Source organism: Hibiscus syriacus, unplaced genomic scaffold, assembly GCF_006381635.1.
Source record: "Hibiscus syriacus cultivar Baekdansim isolate YM2019G1 unplaced genomic scaffold, ASM638163v2 tig00003041_pilon, whole genome shotgun sequence".
NCBI lineage: Eukaryota > Viridiplantae > Streptophyta > Magnoliopsida > Malvales > Malvaceae > Hibiscus > Hibiscus syriacus.
Genome location: NW_024061960.1, coordinates 5,959,671 through 5,977,683, shown reverse-complemented (window position 1 = coordinate 5,977,683; position 18,013 = coordinate 5,959,671). Strand labels below are relative to the sequence as shown.

Here is an 18,013-nt window from a genome sequence, read left to right as displayed (position 1 = left end):
TAAGATTTTCCAAAGAGATTTTCTAAGTATATTCAATATAATTATTCGAATATCAAAATATTACTCCAAATCTTTCAAAAGTCATTTTTAATCCTTACTAAAGTGTAAAATTAAGTTTTAATCTTAAAATTATTTCAAAATAATTTTACAAAGTATTTCGAACCGTTTCAAAGCCAAAAATTCCAGAATGTCCAGAGGGAACCGATTCCCCCCCCAAGGGGGTACCGATTCCCCCTGAATGGTTTGGCTCTGAGAAAAACAGAATGCTCGGAGGGAATGATTCCCCCCAAGGGGGTACCGATTTCCCCTGTTTAACGGTCGAAATATTTGAATTTTACACTTAGGGAACTGATTCCCCATGAGGAGGTACCGATTTCCCCCACGCTTCAAGCTGTTTTATTAATGGTTTTCACACTTAAACGGTTCTATTGACTCCACTAATCATCCCCAACGTTCAGAATCAATTGAGGGAGTATTTAAACAAGTTCTGAAGCCTTTGATCAACAAGAAATCATAGAGAAACAAGAGAGAAAGCATCAAACACCAAGTTTATGCAAATTAAGCCAATTTTCCTTTCAATATTCATTTTGCTTTCAAGAACACCATTTGTGCTCATTTGTAATTATTTTTGAGTATTTTTTTCTTGTTCTAGAATTGTGCAAACATCTTACCTTGTGAGGTTTTCCTTGTAAGTTTGCAAATTTGTGTATTTCTCTTTGAAAAAGAGTGTGCTCAAGAATTTGGGGTATAATTCTTGAGGGAGTTGTAAGGTTACTCTTTGTCCTCAAAAGAAAAAACAAATTAGTGAATTTGTTGGAAAATCCTTAGTGTGGATAGCTAAGGTAGTGGACGTAGACTTTGGTTGAGAAAGTCGAACCACTCTAAATCGTTGTGCAAATATTTTCAATTTTCTGCAAAAGCTTCTACCAAAATTTTAATTGTCAATTCACCCCCTTTTGGCCATTTTCATCAATCGATTAACTCAACATAATAAAATGGACCAAATAAGTGTACCAAAGTACCACATATGTGTTCCACAGAATTACATATATATCCCGAATGACCACGTAGAACCCTCGACTCTTGGCATACCAACTATACTCCTAGCTCTCATGACATATAACATGGGCATTATCTTTTATATCATTTCATATATTCACATAAACACATAATTCGCTTTCACATTTTACGTAGCTTATGACACATAACTTGGATCACATATATATATATATATAGTCACGTAGATCATTTTTACATAGCTTATATCAATCTTTCATGTCATTTCACATTTCTGGTCACATTTCTTATATCTTATTCTTATGTCTTCTCATAGACGTATATTCACATGTTCATATAGTCCACTCTTTCATCACATAAATATGTACTCATATAACTCATTTCATTTCATATATATTCTTTTAATGTATCCTAGTATAAATCATATAACATTCTTATAACTCATAGTCATATATATACATATATCATTTTACCTATATTCGTACTCACATGGTTTATATTCTTCTTCTCATAATCACATATGTCATGTTTAATAACATATCTCATATATATATATATATATATATAATAACTTATATCATCTCATATAGCTTATACTTCATTATCTTATAATCACCTATATCATGTAACCTATGTCATTTATAAACACATATCACATCTATTATTTCATTTATATATTAATCTAATCTATTTACTTAGTTCAATTTCATATAACTCGTATGTCATAATTTTATTTAAGCACATGAATTTTTCTCTTATAACTTATCTTATATGTTCATATCATCATTTATGTTCAAGTCTCCTAATTGGTATACTATTCTCATATCCTTCCATAAGTCAATTTTGTTTAGCTTATTTTACTTCTCATTTAATCATACAATTCTATTATACTAATTCACATAAATGATCACACAACTATGTACTTGTCCCACTCAGGTTCCTATTATTTATATAACCTTTTACATTTGCTTACTTAACTCATATTAATTCTCATGAACTCATTTTTATCATATTCTCATATTATTACGTAATTTATCTTATAACATGTATTCACATACCTTAAAATCATATAACTTATACCATTCATACATAGTTACATAACATGTATTCACAACAATCATATAACAGTTGCAATAGCATGTATCACACATAATCATATCAAACACATGCTTATAATCATGAATTCATGCATTCTCATATAGGACATAGACTTATCGCAAGTCTTATTTCCATTAATCATCATATACTAACTAATATGCATTCACCTGGGCCTCACTTGCTATCAATTACTCCTATGAATTCCTTTCTTTCGATCAAATTCTAACTTGGTGGTCGTTCCGGAACTTGCTTACGCTCAATGTCTACATAATCATACATTTATATATATATATATATGTATATATCAGTATTTCAAATAAGATACTCTGATTTCTTATCACTTAAACTGAAGGAAAAGTCTATTTTCGATTTCTCTTTGAAGTGGTATCGGTACCCCCTATAGGGTATCGATACCACCCTTAGTTGATGTATCGATACCAAGACGGGGTATCTGTATTGAAATTACATTCGATATTTTCTTGGTATCGATACCTCCCTTATGGTATCGGTACCTATGGTATCGATACCACCTTCCCAGGTATTTATACCATTTGAATGCCTTCGTTATTTTTACTCTTGAGGTATTGGTACCTAATGAATGGGTACAAATACCCCTTGCCTAGAAATCACTTTTTAAGCCCGAAAATTACTTCATTTCAGCTCAAACACTTCATGTTTCATCCCTTTTTATGTTCTCAACTTACATATGCATGCTTAAACTCATTAATACTCATTTATCACATCCTTAACATCAAAATACTATCATCCACATAGAATTCAAGAATCATACTAAATTTTCAACATGTTCTAAATCCAATTCTAACACTTCATACTTCTTAATTATGCCCTTGTTAAGTTAAATTTTACTTCAAAATCCATTTGTTCTTTCTATTTCAATAATTCACTCAAAAACTCATTTTACCAAATCTCTTATATCTTGTTCATTCTTGAGTTTTAAGCCACTTTGAAACTTCCCTTAAGCTTTCTTATCACTCAAGAATCAAAACCAACTTAAACATAAAAGAAAACCTAAACTTGAGACCAACTTACCTTGAAATTAAGCTCACGGGAAGAGGAAGAAGGAGAAGAAGAAGAGTTCTAGACATTTCTTTCTCTTTCACCCAATTACACGTGCTTAAATCCCTTTTAAAAGGGAAAATAAAAATCTTTCCTATAAAATGACCATTATACCCTTTCCAATTTCAAACTTTGCTATTAACTCCAATACCTAAAATTCTCCAATCAATTCCTCAAACTTTTAGTCTTTTTTGAGATCGGTCACTAAGTTTTCAAAACTTCTATTTTGGTCACTGACCCGTCTTTTGGGATGTTACAATTACCTCCTTTAATCACTGAGGCCACTTAATGGGTTTATCGTTAACTTAGTTTTGTAGTGCCCTTAAAACCCAAGAAAATTCATAAGGTTAACATTGTTTGGGAACTAACCAGCTAGTACAACATGTAAGCCGTCCATGACAAGTGAAGGGCACATTAGGGGAACCATTTTCGCCACTTTATTGACCACTTCCTCTTCGTGGTTGTAAGCATATTCCAATGCGTATCGGAAACAAAAAAGAATGATGCATGCAAGCACTGTTTCTACAAGTGTAACAACCATCACAACAAAGGTAGAAACTTGAGCTGCTTGTGGATTTCCAGCACCTAATTCATTTGATACCCTAGTGCTGCACATTATTGGAGTATGGTCAGTCATTTTATCTATGAACATAAGTTAACATTAAATATATATATATATATATATGTCAAATTACCTTCCAGCAATACTAATCCCAAATGGTACGTAGTAATGCAGAGCTGAACTTGCAAAGCTGCATATTAAAAAAAAGATATAATGTCAAAATTTAATCCTCACGTTTGATAAAATAGTTACTTTGATCTTTATTCGTTTTCTTTTCGAAACACTTTGAACCTAATGCTTCATTTTGAGGTAAAATATCCTCTGATTGGATGGAAACCGTTAGTTAGCTAACGGTCAATTTATATCGCTAATTTGGCACATGTCACGTGTCAAAAGTGATAAATGTTGCACATGTCACGTGTCAAAAGTGATAAATGTTGCACATGTCACATGTCAAAAGTGATAAGATGGCATATTCCAGTGTCGAAAGTGATAAAGTGTTACATACCACGTGTTGAAAGAGTGATTTGGCACATATCATGTGTCAAAAAGTGATGATATGATACATGACATGTGTCAATAAGTATGATGTGATTTATGCCACTCGTCAAAAAGTGATGACATGGTAATCTCGCATCAATGACAAGCATTGACCGTTAGACAACTGATAGTTTTAACCAATCAGGGGTCATTTTGCCTAAAAATAAAATATTAGGGTCAAAATAGAAAAAAGAATTAATTAATATATATAAAAATAATTATTCAGTCAATTTTAGGACATTTTTGATATTACACAATATATATATATATATATATATATATATAGATATAGATAGAGTTAAAAGTATAACTATTATTGTTGAAACTTAATAATCATACCATACAGAGAGAACTGATGTTTCGAGCTTTGCATCGGGTAGAAGTTCGGATAGCAATACAAGATTCTCATAAAACCACCATTCAAGACTAGTTGCAGAAAAAAAAACATCACCATTAACGACAGGTAAACCAAACTTGGCCAAAACAATGAACTAAAACGACTTACCAGAGCATCAGAGCAGAAGGAATTACGAAACGAAAGAACTGCTCTACACTCGAGAAAACGTCCTTAAGGATGAAAGAATGAGTTTTCTGACATGAAGATGAGTATCTCAGGTAGAATCCAAGCAAGATTACGCTTAACCAATAAGACAAGCCAATGGACAATGCTGCACCTGTGTTTTCTAACCTGGTTTTGAATAACAAAACCCAACAAAGGGGTACATGGAAGAATAAAGTTGCTAGTGAAACAAACATCATGGGAAGAATCAAGCTCTGGGTTTGGAGATATCGAATCTGGGATTGAAGAATGGCGTAGGCAAATAATGAAGGTATGAGCCATATCCGTATCTCCAAGCCTCTTTGGCAATTTCAGGCTCTTGGCCTGTTAGCACTAACAACTTGTCCATGAATACCCACAACAGGCAGACCGGAAGACAAATTGGAATAAGACAGATTATTGCACAATAAGTATAACTTCCGAACTTTTGATATTGCTTTGCACCATAAGCTTGACCGCATAAAGTTTCCAAGCCACCAGCAAATCCTGACTTCAATTCTCAGCACATAAATTATTGGTGTTAATGAACATTAGTACATTACACAACCCTATTAACCGTCTAAATCCTAAAGCTTGCCTAATATTTAAGATGGTTTGGATACAAGTATTAACTCGAGAAAATGATTTGGATGAAAAAAAGAGACTATAAAAAAATAAGGAAGATTTAGATTATCTCACTCATTCAAGTAATTTAACACATTGAATTCATACACAAATTATTGATGGTTCACTCATTATAATTTGAACAGAAAATTACTGTCGGTGATTATACGAACTACGATATTGACGATAAAGACATGAAAGAGTATAGTCAAAGAAAGTCCAAAGTCAAGATGAAGATGAAGAAGAAAGAGACCCCTCCCCTTTTGCCTAGTTCAAAGTTGTTTCTTTCTAATTTATTTCAGTAATAGTAATAAAAGTGAACTCATTGATTATCAGTTTCGGGAAGCTCAATCTCGGTGGTTGAAGCCAGGTGAAGTTTTGTTTATACTCCCAGGTGAACAAAACTCGATTCAAATCAAAAAATTAAATTTTCTTTTTAATTTCGAGTTATTCAAATCGAATTATTTGTGTCAACTTGAGAATTATCAATTCAATTTTCAAGTTTGAGTTGAGTTTAAATTTCAAAATTTCGAGTAACTTGAAAAATCAAAAATTTAGACAAGTATTTTGATTGATTTGTGATTTGGTTCCTGATTTTCTATTCCTTCAATTCCTCCTTCATTTTAATAAATTTTTTATCAAATTTGAACAACGTGTGTCGTAACCGGTTTTTGTCCGGGCACGAATTTTTTTAATTGGCGGGAAAAATGATATGAATAAATGGTTTTTTTTTTTTAAATAAAATAATTTGGGAGTCGCCATCGGCCTTTTGGGTCAGGTAGGTCGAATACCTAAAAATTATCTTTTAAAAGAGTTTTAAGAAAACATCAGTTAAAAGATGAACTGATCTGCGTTTATAACCAAAAATTCGTTCTTTTTAATAAAAAAGGGATTCGTGGTCGGTTACGTTTAGGGAAGGATTAGCACCCCTACAACGCTCAAAATTGGTACTTTATTAATTAAAAATTGTCTCTATTATTAGAAATTTAAAAATTCAAAATATATTTAATTTATAATCCTATTTAATTCAAATATATTTTTTAGAAAATATATTAAACATAAATAAGATATTTACTTATTTAGAAATATCAGAAAAGGACTTCTAGGTGCCTTAAGACGGCTCTTTTCTTCGATATTAAAAAAATATAATTTTTTTATCATAATATTTAATTTTAAAATACCAGAATAGGACATCCAGTTGTATTAAGACTGCCCTTTTCTTTGATTTTGAAAAATAAATATATATTAAAATATGATAAATACATAATTTATGTAAAATCAAATTAAGATTTAATATAAATTATTATTTATTATATATTATATATATTTATATGACTATATAATAAAAATAATATTCAAATATAAACAAGTACAATTAAAACATAAATAATCAATAATAAAAATAAAATTAGAACTATATATTTAAAAGCAGTAAAACTTTATGAAAATATTTAAAATTAGTAACTAAATTATAATCTAATAAAATTAAATACCTAATTCGTAATTATTTAAAATTTCAGGGATTAAACATACTATTTTTCTTATTTATTAATTTGGTGACTAAAATAAAACTATATAAAATTCGAATATCATTTTAAAATAAATTAAAAATATATACTCAGGATTAAAATATTAATTATTAAAATTAAAGGACTAAATATGATATTTATCCTAAATATATTATTTTAATATAAAGGACTAAAATAAATAAAACTAAAATTAAAGAACCAAATTAAAAGGATTATAAATTGATTTAGTGACTAAAATGTAAAGTTATAAAACTAATGGACTGCGGATGGGGTTTACCCATATATGAAATTACACAGATACCCTCATCAAAACGGCGTCGGTTTGATGAGGGTATTTATACCCATTTAAGCCGGCCCCAAGGATCACCATTCTCATTTCTTCTTTTCTTCTTTTCTCTCTAACAGAGAGAAAAAAAATTTCTCTCTGTCTTCTCTCTAAACCCTCCACCGGAGGGAGACAAATTCTGACCGGCAGCCGTGTTCCGGCACCGGTCACCACCACCGGCCACCGTTCCGTGAACGGTGGCCGGAAATTTACAAAATACCCCAAAACTTAGATCTTCTCTTTCTAAGTCCGAATAAGGCCTTTATTTATCCTAAAAACCCTTGGGATTTCCTAAATCTAGGATTTTACCTTCGAAGTTCGAAGGTTTCCGGTGATGTTTCGAAGTCTCCGATGACCGAGTAAGCTTTCTCTTCTTTTTTCTTTTGGCTTCTGGTTGTTGTGTTATTGGTTGTTGTCTGCTTGTTTCTGTTTTTCCTCTGTATGTTTTTTTTTCCGGTGGTTGTCCTCGTCGTTGGTGTTGTTGTGTTCTCTGGCTGTTGGTTTTTTTTTTTTTGATTTTGCAGATTTGGTGGCTTTATAGCCACCACCAAGGCTCACTATGGACCAGTTAATAGGGCGATTTTCCGGTGAGTCACCAAACTATGGTGGTGACTCACCCTATAGCTTCAACGTGGAAGGGCAGCTGGCTTCTGGAAGCTGCTGGAAAGGGTGTTGTAGTAGAGCTGAAACGTGGAGGGACAGCTGGTGTTCCTCTGAAATCTACTTAATGGAGCAGGGAATAGCTAGTGTTGCTGGAAGGAACTGGAACACTATTGTGGTAGAGCTACCGACGTGGAGGGACAGCTGGTGTTCCTCTGGAAACTGCTGGAACCGTCGAGTGAAGCTGCAACGTGGATGGGCTGCTGTTATTTTAAAAATGGTGATTACAGCTGCCCCTCTTTGCTCGTTGTTATGGAACAGGAATGGAGCAAAGACAAAAGACACCATTTTTAGCTTGAATTGTTCAAACTTTTGAGCTATATGTTCTTCTCATTATGAACTTTTTGCTCACTTCGGACGAGTTCTTCTTATTATGAACTCTTCCACTGGAAATGATGATCATCTTCCTTCTGCAATAAAATCTAGCAAAAGGTTGAACATTGATGTTGCTCTATATCCTTCTACGATAGAGTCGAACAAAATGTTGAATAAGTTCTTCTCATTACGAACTTCTTCTTCTTCAGATGAGTTCTTCTCATTATGAACTTTTTCTGGCAAAGTTGATGTTGATCTACCTTATGTGATAGAATCAAGCAAAAGGTTGAACAAGTTCTCCTCCTTCTTCAGATGAGTTCTTCTTATTATGAACTTTTTCGCTGGGGATGACAATTTATCTTCTTCTGTAATGTAATCTAGCAAAAAGTTGAACAAATTCTCTTCCTTCTTCAGATGAGTTCTTCTTATTATGAACTTTTTATGGAAATGCTGATACTGATCTATCTCATTCTGTGATAGAATCAAACAAAGGTTGAACAAGCTCTTCTCATTATGAACTTCTTCTTCCTTTTTCAGATGAGTTCTTCTCATTATGAACTTCTTTTTCCTTCTTCAGATGAGTTCTTCTTATTATGAACTTTTTATGGAAATGTTGATACTGATCTATCTCATTCTGTGATAGAATCAAACAAAGGTTGAACAAGCTCTTCTCATTATGAACTTCTTCTTCCTTCTTCAGATGAGTTCTTCTCATTATGAACTTCTTCTTCCTTCTTCAGATGAGTTCTTCTCATTATGAACTTTCTCTGGAAAAGTTGATCCACCAAGTGATGGATTTGAGCAAAAGGTTGAACAAGCTCTTCTCATTATGAACTTCTTCTTCCTTCTTCAGATGAATTCTTCTCATTATGAACTTTCTCTGGAAAAGTTGATCCATTATGTGATGGATTTGAGCAAAAGGTTAAACAAATTCTTCTCATTATGAATTTCTTCTTCATCTTCAGATAAGTTCTTCTCATTATGAACTTTCTCTGGAAATGTTGATCCATCAAGTGATGAATTCGGGCAAAAAGTTGAACAAGTTCTTCTCATTATGAACTTCTTTTTCCTTCTTCAGATGAGTTCTTCTCATTATGAACTCTACCTGGAAATGTTGATCCATCAAGTGATGGATTCGAACAAAAGGTTAAACAAGTTCTTCTCATTATGAACTTCCTCTTCCTTCTTCAGATGAGTTCTTCTCATTATGAACTCTACCTGGAAATGTTTTAAGAAAAAAAAACATTCTGCACTGTAGGGCTTACAGCTGACTCGAAGGTTTTGAAAACATCAAAAAGCTCCCGAAGGCTTTTTTGAAACATCATGCAATGTAGGACTTATAGATGACCCTAAGGCTTTGAAAACATCAAAAAGCTCCCGAAGGCTTTTTGGAAACATCATGCACTGTAGGACTTACAGATATGGGAAATAGTTTACTAAGTAAGAAACTATGAAAATCTTTTTCTTACTTTTCAACAATTTTATTTTTAGAAAAGATTGAATGAGAAACTATGGAAATCGTTTTCTCATTATTTTTCAAAATAACATGTTGATTGGGTAACATGACCCAACCTTAAAATAATATTCATTCTTGTGGATTACGTCCATCTATTCTTCAGATGTTGGCGTGATTCCTGCATTCGAGGTTTTGAATTCTACATTCTTCTTGTAAGGTATTGTTCATCATGAATCTTCTTTTTCATATGAAGATCTGCAAAACCTTATGTTTGAATGCAATCATATGTATCAATGTAATGCATTATCTATTGTGTAAATGATATTCTTATGAATGCATGAATGTTGATGCAATCTTCATTTGACTTCAAAGTGGTGAACTTGGTCTTCCTTCACTTCATCATTTATTGCCAGGGTTACCTCTGGATATCAGTGTAGAAACTTATGCTATCAAGCTTGCATTTCTGCAGAATCATCTAATCAACTTGTATCTTTGTGTCTTCTTTGCTTCATTTAAGTCTCATAAGAATTGTTTCATTTGTGGAACTCTTGCCGTAGTCAGAACTATGACTTTGATGCCCCATTTTGTCTTTGGTAACACCGGCTTTCTTTGTCTGGACTTGTGTAGAAATCCAATAAAGATTTCATCTTTGAAAAGAGAATCTATCATCTTTGAAGAGTGTAGATGTAGATATGCCTGACTCAGCAGGGATTAATTAGGAGAGTAGAGTCTGTTCTAATTTAAATCTTGAAACACATCACAAGGAAGATTTATTCCAATTCCTTTCATGTCTCCACATATAATCAGATATCGAATAAGGCAACTTGGACCATATCATGTCGAGATGCTTAATAACAACCTGTCGTACAACCTTAGTTGGCGCCACTAGTTTCTTGTTTAAAATTTCAGTTCTCCTTCTGTGGAAAGAAATCTTCATCATATCTCATTTCTAATCTTGGGGTTGAAGAAGACAAAATTTATCTTGGATCAATAAAGGAAAACCATATGATAACAACATTGGTTTAGCATCGGAATAACTGGTTCGTAAAACATTTGACAACACATTCATCATTTCCTGTGGTTTCTACTCAGATGTAAAATATTTGACAACACATTCATCCTTTCCTGTGGTTTCTACTCGAATTACTGGTCAATGAAGCTCTTTGCATGGTGTTCAAAGTTTTTGTATGATGTCACAAAACCACTTGAGAACAAAACTCAATGGGAATACAAGTGAAATACTGGTATGACCAAAAAGTTGGTCAAATTCACAAAATGTGCTGGTGTCGAATTGAATAGGAGACACTAATTGATCTCGATATCATCTCGGGCAAGGGCAAGTGTAATACTGATCACGTTTTCTTCTATAATGAGCATTGTAGAGAGTAGAAACACTTCAGCTATAGGATCCATGTACAGAAAGATATCCGTGGAATTCTTGATGCTGGGGATGAAACGTACATGATAAAACCCAAAATAGATAAAAATTCAGTTCAGTCTAGCTGGCAATGATAACCCCAGTAACATCGGGAAAGAGCAATATACATGAGCTTCTCTCTTCAATGTCATCAAGTTAAACAAAACTGATGTGAAAAACAGCTTCGTAACATCAACAGTATGGTTGAAACTAACTGACAGGAATCTCAAAGAAATATTTTCAATTATCACCGACACACAAAAGGCCAAATTCAGAGTTCGAGATCTCGAGGAACTGATCCTTGGATCGAATGGTCTACAAGGGGACCATCTTTATTCATACAACCGTGATATAGCTTAACAAAGAACACACTGTCATGTGACACATGGTTTAAGAAGATTGGGTATTTGAAACCATACTTGCTGAATAAATATTTGTTCAACAACAGGACCCTAATGCAACTGCCTGATGAACGAAGCAATTATGCGTAGTCAGATTGACTGTTATTGTTTCACCATTTTCATTCTTCACATCTTTCTGTCTCATTGGAAATATCTGCTCAAGTCAATAATTTTTAACACATGATGATGTGGGCCTTCAGCATGCCCCAGCATTTGCTAATACAAATATTCAAAAATGCATCAACAATCCTAATTCTGATTGAAATGGGCTTTCAGCCTGCCCTATCATTTGCTTCTTGCTGATATGAGCCTTCAAAATGCCCCAACATTTGCTGATACAGATGTTAAAAGTGTGTTCACATTATTTCTTGTTGAGATAAGCCTCCAAGAATGCCCCATTTTCATATTGCTGTGAGCCTTCAAAATGCCCCAATATTCTATTTCTGGTTGAAAATGGACCCTCAAGATGTCCCTCTAGATCTGTCTGAATTGGGATTTCGAGATGCCTCAATATTCTGCTTCTGATTCACTCTCAATGTATGTTTGACTGGAATATCATGATCCTCATGAGGTCTAATTTTGACAATGCACTGTTATGGGTACTTGTGGCTTTATTCGTGCCCCAAATATGTTTATCTTGAATACTCTCATTCTGGTGTCACTTAACATTAGTGTTGTCAAGTAACTAGAGGAATTCTCTTCATGTTGTCACAAACTTAAGAAGTACTCAATCATTCTGACGGAAACGTATGAGATTTGTGTCTTCTGAATGAGGTGACTGTTTTCTGGATCTGGAGGGATTTAGTCAGACAGAGCGGTATAAATCGCTTGGTAATCCATTCCAGGCTTGCACAGTGGCTTATCATCTTTCAGTGAAGGCTATCTCTGAAATATACTTTTCTGTGGGAGAGAAACCAATTTACGCGAACAATAATCTGATGCAATGGCAATACTACATATACAATGGTACATGCTCATCAAAAATCCGCACCCATGCAACATGTTGATTCTGATAACAACTCATCTGATTATGAAGCGATCTTTTAGGATGATTTCACAGATATTGATAGTTCTTCTGATATGGAGGAAATCATGAATTCTGATTCTGATGAGGAGAATAAACTGTTATACTTGACAAAAATGGGATACTCAGAGGCTAAGGCTTCAATAACCATGGACATATGTGGTCTGAATTCATCAATTGTAGAGTTGACAGATTTTATATGTGCTGCTCAAATATCAAAGGTTGCTGACACACTTCTTCCGAAACAGATCAGATAACTCAAAGAACATTTCCACTAGATGCTATTGAGCCTCCTTATTTCTACTACGAGAACGTGACACTTGCTCTAGTTGGTGCTTGGACTGAAATGTCACAGTACTGATGTAGAGCCAGAATTTGTAGATTCGAAGTATTTTCATGCTGCTGCACGGAAATGAGCTATATTCATAATTTGCCAATTGAGAACAGATTTCCTCTTATTCTACTTTCTCATTGCACTATACATGATGCTTTTCCATTGACAACAAACTGGTGACCTTCCTGGGATAAAGTTGAACTGTTTACAAACATGTACAGGAAGTGCCAAATTGACATAAAGGATCCGTAAGGCTCTTGAAGCTTATGACGATAAGTCACCTTCGAGTGTCCAGAAGTATGTTCTTGATGAGTGCTGAAAATGGAATCTGGTATGGGTTGGAAGGAATAAAATTATTCCACTTGAACCTGATGAGGTGGAAATGCTTCTAGGTTTCCCTAAAAACCATACATGAGGAGCTGCTAGAGACAAGTTCCCCAGTGATATCAATGTTCTGTCTCTTTTCTCTGGAATCAGTGATGCAGAAGTTACCTTATACTGTCTTGGCATACTTTTGAAAACAAATGTGTAAGAACTGAATTATGATCGGTTGGAGCAATTGATGAGTAGATTTGGAAATTTTGACCTTGTTGCCAGTAGCATCCAGTGTAACAACCTTACTGGAAGAAATAAACATCATTGTGATGGGCTTGAAGATTTTTGTTGGTGCATTTACTTGCAATGACTGCTACAACGACTGTCTCTTTTGCTACTCCAAGATATATCATACTCTTACTGAACCATGGAAAAGTTTAATTGACGGTAAAACTGATTATCTTCAACTTTTGGAATCCTGTAACCAATGTTACCCTATATAAAAGGCCTATAAGGGTAGATTCTGTTCCAATGTCTTATTATGTGCCATAAGTCCTCAAATTCAAATTTAGCAATCTTCTGAAGGACATAATGGATATCATCTTGACAAAGAAATTGATCGGCATAGAAGTAGCAATGATGTATCAAGACTTGAGCCAGCATCACGGTATAACCAGAGTGCAGGTAGTGACTTGTTCATGGCTCTATGATGTAATCTTCTAGAGGACATAAATTGATGGTTGGGGAAAATAATCTGTCTGGTGATGCTTATCGCCCTTAGCATGAGATAAACGATAATCTTTCTTGATGAGCTGCTAATAATGTCATAGGAGAGTGTCACAAGTTCAATTCTCCAGACTTTCTGGCTTCTTGGACCACTTGCCTTTTAAAAATGTGAAGTGCTTCATTATTCTGGCCTTTTTCTACAACAGAGGTAGAATAAGCAACAGTTGCTTCAAGGATCTTCCTCATTTGAGGTTGTCCTGTTTAAAAATGTTTTTTCTCATTTCTTTAATGAAGAATGAAAGAATTTTGCAAAGTATTACCCCTTTCAGGTTCACAATATAATCAAAAATCATAAACAATGAGTTTAATGAATATCAAATAAATCAACTATACTTTTAAATCATTCAAAAATCATAGTCCTATGGCAAATGTCAAAATTATTGACTGATTTGAGGTGTAGGTTGATTTTGGTAAAGTAGGTTCTTTCAAGTTGGTTCAGTATGTTGCTTTAGGCTTTCACTAACTTGAAGAAATGGTTGTTATGCTCATTTTTGTAGAAATGCTTCCTGTTTCCATACTCTCAGGAACATCTTTGGGATGTGCGGTGTTTCATTAAGATCGTCTCTTATGTCATTGTTGCACCATTCATTATTCGAGTCACCTTTTTTAGGTTTTCAACTCGAATCCTCCTTTGGTTTCAAAATGTTATTTAAAAATTTACATCTTGACCCCCCCTTTATCATTTTTCATATCATGCATTAAAGATTTTAAAAACCAATTTTTGCAAATAAAAAATCAATCTTGGAAGGCGGAATGAATTCTAAAGATATCATCTTTTAGTTAGAAATCCATGTATGATTAGAATGGACTTTTCAGGTACGTAACGTAGGCCATGGCTTATGGTTACGAAAGAAAGGGATAAAAAGGCCCAAATAAGTGTTTAAGGGTAATCAAACCAAGGATCAATTCATTCTGATGCCATCAATCTTGCCTTTCTTAACTTGGATCTGCTTTGTTGGGGATTTTTCCATCATTTGGATCCCTCTAGACTGCCAAATTTTGGATTCATTTCCAATTTCTCATATCTTCAGCATTTCTTGCTCTTCTTGTTCGTACTTGATCAACCTTGTAACTTGAGGCTCAATAAGTCATCCATCTTGATTCAATTTTCCTTTTTTTTTCTTTCTTTGTTGGATGAGTATAATACTTCAATTGCTTTGAGCACCTCCTTTTCCTTTTGCATTTTGGAGGGTTTCCATTATTCTTGATTGGATTGATCTTCAAGCACTCTGTATTTGACCTACTTTGTAGTTCAAAACTTTCATGACTTCATGGAAACTTGTCTTCGTAATAAAACTGTATTGACAATCTTTATTCTTGTGAGCCAATATCCTTTACCTTGCCCCCTAATGTAGATGGTGATCCTTGGTTAGGGTTGAATTAGAAGAAACATTATTCAGGCTCAAATGGGGACAACAAAGGATATATATATATATATATATATATATATATATATATATATATATATATATATATATATATATATATATATATATTAAAGGATAAATGAAACAATGCCATTCATCATCTCATACACATAAACCTTTGTAAAAAGAGGTATCCACAGGGGGATGAATATTCAAGATTAACTTTATTTACATGAAAAAAATGTAATCAATGCATGATATATTTATTTCAATCAATCACTTTCCCCTTCTTCTTTGAGTATGCCCTAATCACTCGAAATTATTATCAATGAGTTGGTCCCTGATACCTCATCTCGTCTCTTCTTGTAGTAAGATTCACGGATAATTGAAAGTTTGGTTCTTTTGAGGTCTTTTGGTTTATGATGGTTTAGTGTTCGAAAAGACAAATGTGTGACTTTTGAAGTCATGTATATGGTGGAATGTAGTATCATCAATCAACTATACCCGAAAAGGTAAACATCTGGAGTAGGTGTAAAAACAGGTGGAGACATTTCTTCAGAATCTTTGTAGTGTCAGGATTTGGTTTGAGTAATTGGCATTGGATGGGATATTGAAGATATACTTTTACCACTTGCCAATAGATCTATAACTCTTGAAAAATTAAATGAATATTTAATCTACTTGATACTCAATAATCTCAAGATTAAAATTTGACTCCTTGCTCATAACCATAAAAGAAACACATATTTATTTATTACACAAAAGGTGGAGAAAGGAACAAAAAACATATTCAAACAAGATGCTGAAAATAGAAAGGTGTTACAGTGGTAGATATCAACTTCCACTTGTTTATGCATCATTACTCCTTTATTGTTGGGTGTGTACTTGGCCCAGGATTTTTATCCTTATTTGCCCCCCATTTCTTGATCATTTCTTGTGTCAAGACTCCCTTGTCGACGAGTGTCTCTATTTCCTTTAACAGTGACCAACAATTCCCTGTTGAATGTCCAGATATTCCCAAGTGAAAATTACAGAAGCTATTTTGATCATAGCAATGAGCATAAGGCTTTGGTGACATCTTCACCAATCTTGGTGTAATGTATTGACTTTTAACCAAATGAGGGTACAGGTCTGAGATAGATTCTTGAAACACCTTCAGAGTTTTTCTCGCTCGCGAGGCTATCACTTTCTTTGATCGTTCTGAACGAATGAATGCTCTTATGTTATCGAGGGGGTTTTGAATGCTCATTTCAGCTATAACTGAGGTAATATTAACCAGATTTCTTAAGTTGTCCTTTGCCTTACTGGTTTTTGGAAAATCTGATACATGTATCTGAAGTGTCTTCTGGGTTATATCTGCCACATTCTTTCTTAGACCTATTGGCCAATCTCAAATTACATCCATGGGAGCCTTTTGATTTCTTTTCCCATTTTATTGTGCCCGATATTCTTCGTAGGATTTGGTTACATTAGTTTCTGTTGCAACAACGGTTTCTGAACATTGAACCTTAACCCCTTCTTTTATCTTGCATTTTTTAATTGCTTGCTCTAAAGGGTCTTGGAAATTTCCCTTAAGGTTACCCGGAACCTTAGCTGAACAATTTGGAATTCCAGTTTGATTTATCCAAGGAACCTCTTTATAGGTCCAATTCTCATTTGGAGACCACTGTGGTGGAACAAGTCGTGGAGTAGTTAATCTGGCTGAGAGCATTTTTTAATGCAGTTTTTCACTCGAACAATGGAAGGGAGGAAATTGAAAACCCTGCACATTCTTTTTCTTCTTGACCACTTTATAAGGTTTGACACCATGTTTAACTGAATAAGACCTCATTATATTAACATCAGCTTCTTTCTCGACGTTAGTATCGTCAGAGCCGCTTATCTTGCCATTCTTGATAGGTGTTTCGATCATTTCTCCAATCATATCGATGTCAGAGAAATTATTAGTGGCAGCCCCTATCATGTGATTAATATAGGGAAATTTTAATGTACTGATGAACAAAGTAGTGAACTCCCTTTCAGTCAATGGTGGATGCACTTGAAAAGCGACGCCATTCCATCGTTGTGAATACTGTCGAAAACTTTCATTGCACTTTATATTCATGTTTTGCAACATTGTTCGATCAGTGGCCATATCAGCCATGTGATTGTATTAACCCAAAAAGGCTTGAGATAAGTCCCTCCAAGAACGTATTTGAGTACGTTTTAGCTGATTATACCATTTGGATGCAGACCCGGATAAACTGTCTTGGAAACAGTGGATCAACAATTTTTCATTCTCTACATAGCCAGTCATACGACGACAGTACATAGTGATATGATATTCAGGATATGTGGTCCCATTATACTTCTCAAAATCTGGAATTTTAAAATTTGGTGGGAGAATTAAGTCGGGGACCAAGTTCAGTTCTTTGGCGCCAAACTCATAAAATGACTCAATCAACTCTCTAGAAGTAGTACAGAATTCATTTCGCTTTAACCCAGAAGCAGTAAGACAGTCAGTGGGGAACGAAACTCCAGCCTGATATTGTTGTTTCTTAACAGTGAAGTGAACTGGTGATTGGATTTCCTGACGTACAGAGGTGTGCTCAGGAATATGAGCAGGCGTAATACCCAGAGGATTTGTGG

The 18,013-nt window shown here is 34.1% G+C and overlaps 1 pseudogene; it reads right to left on the bottom strand.

The window, feature by feature from the left end:
* The window catches only part of LOC120173506, a 53,876-nt pseudogene that overhangs the window by 27,518 nt on the left and 8,345 nt on the right, over nucleotides 1–18,013 (bottom strand).